An 8,942-nucleotide genomic window follows, 5' to 3' on the forward strand; every position below is an offset into this window, starting at 1 on the left:
AGGGATTTATCCATTTCTTCTAGATTTTCTAGTTTATTTGCATAGAGGTGTTTGTAGTATTCTGTGATGGTAGTTTGTATTTCTGTGGAATCGGTGGTGATATCACCTTTATCATTTTTTACTGCATCTATTTGATTCTTCTCTCTTTTCTTCTTCATTAGTCTTGCTAGCTTTCTGTAAATTTTGTTGATCCTTTCAAAAAACCAGCCCCTGGATTCAAAGAGACAACATACCCGAATCTCTGGGACACATTCAAAGCAGTGTGTAGAGGGAAATTTATTGCACTAAATGCCCACAAGATAAAGCAGGAAAGATCCAAAATTGACACCCTAACATCGTAATTAAAAGCAGTAGAAAAGCAAGAGCAAACATATTCAAAAGCTAGCAGAAGGCAAGAAATAACTAAAATCAGAGCAGAACTGAAAGAAATAGAGACACAAAAAAACCCTTCAAAAGTTAATGAATCCAGGAACTGGTTTTAGAAACTTTCTTTTGATTGAGCTGTTTTGAAACACTCTTTTCATACAATCTGGAAGAGGATATTTGAAACGCTTTGAGGCCTATTGTGGAAAAGGAAATATCTTCACATAAAAACTACAAGTAAGGATTATCAGAAACTTCTTTGTGATGTGTGCACTCATCTCACAGAGTTGAAACTTTCTTTTGATTGAGAAATTTTGAAATATTATTTTGTAGAATCTGCAAGTGGATATTTTGAGCCTCTGAAATCTGTTGAGGAAAAGGAAGTATCTTCATATAAAAACTACACGGAAGCATTCTGAGAAACTTCTTTGTGATGTGTGCATTCATCTCAGAGGGTTGAAACTTTCTTTTGATTGAGCAGTTTTGAAACACTCTTTTTGTAGAATCTGCAAGTGGATATTTGGAGCCCTTTCTGGCCTATTGTGGAAAAGGCAGTATCCTCACATAAAAACTACGCAGAAGCATTCTCAGAAACTTCTTTGTGATTTGTGCATTCATCTGACAGCGTTGAGCCTTCCTTATGACAGAGCAGTTTTGAAACACTCTTTTTGTAGAATCTGCAAGTGGATATTTTGAGCGCTTTGGGGCCTGTTGTGGAAAAGGAAATATCTTCACATAAAAACTATAGACAAGCATTCTGAGAAACTTCTTTGTGATGCGTACATTAATCTAACAGAGTTGAACCTTTCTTTTGGTTGAGGAGTTTGGAAACACTCTTTTTGTAGAATCTGCAAGTGAATATTTGGAGTGCTTTAAGACCTATGGTGGAAAAGGAAATATCTTCACATGAAAACCACACAGAAGCATTCTGGGAAACTTCGTTGTGATGTTTGCATTCATCTCACAGATTTGAAACTCTCTTTTGATTGAACAGTTTGGAAACACTCTTTCTGGAGAATCTGCAAGTGGATATTTGTAGAAATTTGAGGCCTATGGTGGAAAAGGAAATATCTTCACATAAAAACTATACAGAAGCATTCTGAGAAACTTCTTTGTGATGTGTGCAGTCATCTCAAAGAGTTGAACCTTTCTTTTATTGAGCAGTTTTGAAACACTCTTTTTGTAGAATCTGCAAGTTGATATTTGGATCACTTTGAGGTCTATGGTGGAAAAGGAAATATCTTCACATGAAAACTACACAGAAGCATTCTGAGAAACTTCTTTGTGATGTGTGCATTCAAGTCACAGAGTTGAACCTCTCTTTTCGTTGAGCAGTTTTGAATCTCTCTTTTTCGGAATCTGCAAATGGATATTTGGAGCCATTTGCCATCTGTTTTGGTAAAGGAAACATCTTCACCTAAAAACTACACTGCAGCATTTTGAGAAACTTCTTCGTGATGTATTCATTCCTCTCACAGAGTTGAACCTTTCTTGATTGAGCAGATTTGAAACACTCTTTTTATAGAATCTGCAAGTGGATATTTGAAGCTCTTTGAGGCTTATTGTGGAAAAAGAAATATCTTCACATAAAAACTACACAGAAGCATTCTCAGAAACTTCGTTGTGAGTACAATCTGCAAGGGGATATTTGGAGCACTCTGCGGCCTATGGTGGAAAAGTAAATATCTTCACATAAAAACTACACAAAAGCATTCCCATAAACTTCTTTGTGATTTGTGCATTCATCTCACAGAGTTGAGCCTTTCATTTGATTGAATAGTTTTAAAACTCTTTTTGTAGTATCTGCAAGTGGATATTTGGAGTGCTACTAGGCCTATGGTGGAAAAAGGGAAAATCTTCACATGAAAACTACACAGAAGCATTCTCAGAATCTTCTTGTGATGTGTGCATTTATCTCACAGATTTGAACCTTTCTTTTGTTTGAGCACTTATGAAACACCCTTTTTGTAGAATCTGCATGTGAATATTTGGAGGGCTTTAAGGCCTATTTTGGAAAAGGAAATATTTTCACATTAAAATTACACAGAAGAATTCTGAGTAACTTCTTTATGATGAGTGATTTTAACTCACAGAGTTGAATCTATCTTTTGATAAAAGACTTTTGAAACTCTCTTTTTGTAGAATCGGCAAGTGGATATTTGGAGGCCTTTGTGACCTACGGTGGAAAAGGAAACATCTTCCCATGAAAACTACACTGAAGCATTCTGAGAAAATTCTTTGTGATGTTCGCATTCGTCTCACAGTGTTGAATATTTCATTTGATTCAGCAGTTTTTAAACACTCTTTTTGTAGAATCTGCAATTGGATATTTTGAGTGCCTTGTGGCGTATTGTGGAAAAGGAAATATCTTCACATAAAAACTATACAGAAGCATTTCCAGAAACTTCTATGATTTGTGTGCATTCATCTCGCAGAGTTTAACATTTCTTTTCCTTGAGCCGTTTTGAAACACTCTTTTCGCAGAATCTGCTAGGGGATATTTGGAGCCCTTTTCAGCCTATGTTGGAAAAGGAAATATCTTCACATAAAAAAACACAGAAGCATTCTGAAGAAACTTCTTTGTGAAGTGCTAATTCACCTCACAGAGTTGAATCTCTCATTTAATTGAGCAGTTTTGAAACACTCTTTTTGTAGTATCTACAAGAGTGTATTTTGAGTGCTTTGAGGCCTATTGTTGAAAAGGAAATATCTTCAAATCAAAACTACACAGAAATATTCTGAGAAACTTCTTTGTGAAGTGTGCATTCGTCTCACAGAGTTGAACCTATCTTTTGATAGGTCTGTTTTGAAACTCTCTTTTCGTAGAATCTGCAAGTGTATATTTGAAGCCCTTTGCTGCCTATTGTGGAAAAGGAAATATCTTCTCATAAAAACTATACAGAAGCATTCTGAGAAACTAGTTTGTGATGTGTGCATTCAACTCATGGAGCTGAACCTAACTTTTGATAGAGCAGTTTTGAAACTCTCTTTATAGAATTTGTAAGTGGATATTTGGAGCTCTTTGCAGCCTATGATGGAAAAGGAAATATCTTCACATAAAAACTAAACAAAAGCATTCTGAGAAACTTCTTTGTGATCTGTGCATTCATCTCAAAGGGTTGAATCTCTCTTTTGATTGAGTAGTTTAGTAAACCCTCTTTTGTAGAATATGCAAGTTGATATAATGAGCTCTTTGAGGCGCGTTGTGTAAAAGGAAATATCTTCACATAAAAACTACACAGAAGCATTCTGAGAAACTTTTTTGTGATATGTGAATTCTTCTCACAGAGTTGAAACTTTCCATTGATTGTGCAGTATTGAAAAACTCTTTTTGTAGCATCTGAAAGTGTATATTTGGAGCACGTTGAGACCTGTGGTGGAAAAGGTAATATCTTCACATAAAACTACACAGAAGTATTCTGAGAAACTTCTTTGTGGTGTGTGCATTCAACTCACAGAGTTCAACCTAACTTTTGATAGAGCAGTTTTGAAACACACATTTTGAAGAACCTGCAAGTGGATATTTGGAGCCCTTTGCAGCGTATGGTGGAAAAGGAAGTATCTTCAAATAAAAACTACACAGAAGTATTCTGAGAAACTTCTTTGTGATGTGTGCATTCACCTCACAGAGTTGAACCTCTCTTTTGATACAGCAGTTTTGAAACCCTCTTTTTGTTGGATCTGCAAATGTATATTTTGAGACTTTTGCGGCCTAAGGAGGAAAAGGAAATATCTTCTCATAAAAACTACACAGAAGCATTCTGAGAAACTTCTTTGTGATGTGCGTATTCAACTCGCAGAGTTGAAGCTAACTTTTGATAGAGTAGCTTTGAAACTCTCTTTTTGTAGAATCTGTAAGTGGATATTTGGCGCCCTTTGGGGCCTATAGTGGAAAAGGAAATATCTTCACATAAAAAGTACACAGAAGCATTCAGAGACACTTATTTGTGATCTGTGCATTCATCTCACAGAGGTGAATCTCTCTTTTGATTGAGCAGTTTGTAAACACCCTTTTTGTACAATATGCAAGTGGATATAAGGAGCGCTTTGAGACGTGTTGTGGAAAAAGAAATATCTTCACAGAAAACCTACACAGAAGCATTCTGAGAAATGTTTTTGCGATTTGTGCTTTCTTCTCACAGAGTTCAAACTTTCTATTGATTGAGCAGTTTTGAAACACTCTTTTCGTAACATCTGTAAGTAGATATTTGGAGCGATTTGAGAGCTATGGTGGAAAAGGTAATATCTTCACATAAAACTACACAGAAGCATTCTGAAAAACTTCTTTGTGATGTGTGCATTCACCTCACAGAGTTGAACCTAACTTTGATAAGGAGTTCTGAAACTCGCTTTTTGAAGAATCTGCAAATGGATATTTGGAGCCCTTTGCAGCCTATGGTGGAAAAGGAAGTATCTACACATAAAAACTGCACAGAAGCATTCTGAGAAACTTCTTTGTGATGTGTGCATTCATCACACAGAGTTGAACCTCTCTTTTGATTGAGCAGTTTTGAGATACTCTTTTATAGAATCTGCAAGTGGATACATGGAGCGCTTTGAGGTCTATGGTTGAAAAGGAAGTATCTTCTTCTAATAACTACACAGAAGCAGTCTGAGAAACTTCTTTGTGATGTGTGCATTTAACTGAAAGAGTTGAAAGTATCTTTTGATAGAACAAATTTGACACTCCATTTTTGTATAATATGCAAGTGGATATTTTGACCCCTTTGTGGCCTATTGTGGAAAAGTAAATATCTTCAGATAAAAACTATACAGAAGCATTCTGAGAAACTTCTTGTAATGTGTGCATTCATCTAACAGAGTTGAAACTATCTTTTCATAGAGCAGTATTGAAACCCTCTTTTTGTAGAATTTCAAAGTGGATATTTGGATCCCCTTAGCAGCCTATGGAGAAAAAGGAAATACCTTCAATTAAAAACTACACAGAAGCATTCTGGGAAACTTCTATGTGGTGTGTGCATTCATCTCATAGAGGTGAAATTTTCATTTGATTGAGCACTTTTCTAAAACCTCTATTTGTAGTTTCTGCATTTGGATATTTGTAGGGCTTTGAGGCTTATTGTGGAAAAGGAAATATCTTCATATAAAAACTACACAGAAGCATTCTCAGAAGCTTCTTTATTTTGTGTGCATTGATCCCAGAGTGTTGAACCTTTATTTTGATTGAGCAGTATTGAGGAACTCTTTTTGTAGAATTTGCAAGTGGATATTTGGAGTGCTTTGAAGCCTCTGATGGAAAAGGAAATATCTTCAGATAAAAACTACACAGAAATATTCTGAGAAGTTTTTTTGTGATGTGTGCATTCCACTCGCAGAGGTGAACATATATATTTATAGAGGAGTTCTGAAACTCTCTTCTTGTATATCTGAAAGTGGTTATTTGGAGCCCTTTGTGACTGATGGATGAAATGGAAATATCTTCTCATAAAAAGCCTAAGGTGGAAAAGGTAGTATCTTCACATAAAAACTACCCAGAAGCATTCTGAGAAACGTCTTTCTGAAGTGTGCATTCATCTCACAGAGTTGAACCTCTCTTTTGATTGTGCAGTTTTGAGACGCTCTTTTTGTGGAATCTGCAAGTGGAAACATGGAGTGCTTTGAATTCTATGGTTGAAAAGGAAATATCTTCTCATAATAACTACACAGAAACATTCTGAGAAACTTCTTTGTGATGTGTGCATTCATCTCAAAGGGTTGAACCTATTTTTGTTACAGCAGATTTGACACTTCCTTTTTGTATAATACGGAAGTGGATATTTTGAACAGTTTGCGGCCTATTGTGAAAAAGTAAATATCTTCACATAAAAACTACGCAGAAGCATACTGAGAAACTTCATTGTGATGTGTGCATTCATCTCAGAGAGTTGAAAGTTTCATTTGATTGAGCAGTTTCGAAACACTCTTTTTGCAGAATCTGCAAGTGGATATTTGGAGTGTTTTGTGGCCTATGGTGAAAAAGGTAGTATCTTCACATAAAAACTACACAGACGCATTCTGAGAAAGATTTTGTGATGTGTGCATTCATCTCAGACTGTTGCACCTATCTTCGGATAGAGCAGTTTTGAAGGTCTCTTTTGCAGAATCTGCAAGTGGATATTTGGAGCCCTTTGCAGACTTTGGCGAAAAAGGAAATATCTTCAAATAAAAACTACACAGAATCATTCTGAGAAACTACTTTGTGATGAGTGCATTCATCTCACAGAGTTGAACCGATCTTTTGATAGAGCAGTTTTGAAACACTCTTTTTGTAGAATCTGCAAGTGAATATTTGGAGCACTTTGCGGCCTATGGTGGAAAAGGAAATATCTTCACAAAAAAACTACATAGAAGTATTCTGAGAAACTTCGCTGTGATGGGTGCATTCATCTCACAGAGTTAAAACTATCTTTTGATTGATCAGTCTGGAAACACTCTTTTAATAGTATCTGCAACTGAATGCTTGGAGCCCTTGGAGGTGTATTGTGGAAAAGGAAATATGTTCACATAAAAACTACACAGAAACATTCTGAGAAACTTCCTTTTGATGTGTGCCTTCATCTCAGAGAGTTGAACCTATCTTCTGATACAGCAGTTTTGATACTCTCCTCTTGTAGAATCTGCAAGTGGATATTTGGTGCCCATTGCAGCCTAAGGTGGAAAAGGTAGTATTTTCACATAAAAACTACACAGAAGCATTCTGAGAAACTTCTTTGTGATGTGTGAACTTATCTCACAGAGTCGAACCGCTCTTTTGATTGTGCAGTTTTGAGACACTCTTTTTGTTGAATCTGCAAGTGGAAACATGGAATGCTTTGAATTCCATGGTAGAAAAGGAAATATATTCTCATAATAACTACAGAAGCATTCTGAGAAACTTCTTTGGGATGTGTGCATTCACCTCAAAGGGTTGAACGTATTTTTGATAGAGCAGATTTGACACTCCCTTTTTGTATAATATTCAAGTGGATATTTTAAGCCCTTTGCGGCCTATTGTGGAAAAGTAAATATCTTCACATAAAAACTACGCAGAAGCATTCTGAGAAATTCCGTTGTGATGTGTGCATTCATCTCAGAGAGTTGAAAGTTTCATTTGATTGAGCAGTTTCGAAACACTCTTTTGCAGAATCTGCAAGTGGATATTCAGAATGCTTTGTGGCCTATGGTGGAAAAGGTAGTATCTTCACATAAAAACTACACAGAAGCATTCGAGAAACTTTTGGTGATGTGTGCATTCTTCTCAGAGGGTTGCACCTATCTTCTGATAGAGCAATTTTGAAGCTCTCTTTTGTAGAATCTGCAATTAGATATTTGGAGCGCTATGAGGTCTATGGAGGAAAAGGAAATATCTTCACAAAATACTACACAGAAGCATTCTGAGAAACTTCTTTGTGATGTGTGCATTCATCTCTCATAATTGACCATTTCATTTGATTGAGGAGTTTTGAAACTCGCTCTTTCGAGGTTCTGCAAGTGGATATTTGCAGTGCTTTGAGGACTATTGTGGAACATGAAATATCTTCCCATAAAAACTACACAGAAGCATTCTCAGAATCTTCTTTTTGATGTGTGCGTTCATCTTGCAGAGTTGAACATTTCTTTTGATTGAGCAGTTTTGAAACACTCTTTTAGTAGAATCTGCAAGTGGATATTTCTAACCCTTTGAAGCCTATTGTGGAAAAGGAAATATCTTCACATAGAAACGACACAGAAGAATTTTGAGAAATTTTTGTGATGTTTGCATTCATCTCAGAGAGTTGCACCTATCTTCTGGTAGAGCAGTTTTGAAGCTCTCTTTTTGAAGAATCTGCAAGTGGATATTTGGAGTGCTATGAGGTCTATTGTGGAAAAGGGAATATCTTCACAAAATACTACAAAGAAGCATTCTGAGAATGTTCTTTGTGATGTGTGCACTCATGTCTCAGAATTGACCATTTCATTTGATTGAAGAGTTTTGAAACTCGCTCTTTGGAGGTACTGCAAGTGGATATTTGCAGCACTGCGAGGACTATTGTGGAAAATGAAATATCTTCCCATAAAAACTACACAGAAGCATTCTAAAAAACTGCTTTTTGATGTGTGCATTCATCTTGCAGAGTTGAACATTTCTTTTGATTGAGCAGTTTTGAAACAGTCTTTTAGTAGAATCTGCAAGTGGATATTTCTAGCCCTTTGAAGCCTATTGTGGAAAAGGAAATATCTTCACATAGAAACTACACAGAAGCATTCTGAGAAACTGCTTTGTGATGTGTGCATTCATCTCACAGATTTGAACTTTTTTTTTAATTGAACAGTTTTGTTTAAATCTATTTGTAGGATATGCAAGTGGATATGTGGAACCCCTGAGGTGTATGGTTGAAAATGAAATATATTAACATAAAATCTACACAGAATCATTCTCAGAAAATTCTTTGTGATGTGTGCATTCATCTCACAGAGTGGAAGCTTCTTTTGAATGAGCAGTTTTGAAACTCTCTTTTTGTAGAATCTGCAAGTGGATATTTGGAGCCTTCTGCAACCTAAGGTGGAAAAGTTTGTATCTTCACATAAATACTACCCAGAAGCATTCTGAGAAACTTCTT

Source organism: Pongo abelii, chromosome 12 (genome assembly GCF_028885655.2).
Source record: "Pongo abelii isolate AG06213 chromosome 12, NHGRI_mPonAbe1-v2.0_pri, whole genome shotgun sequence".
NCBI classification, from domain to species: Eukaryota; Metazoa; Chordata; class Mammalia; order Primates; family Hominidae; genus Pongo; species Pongo abelii.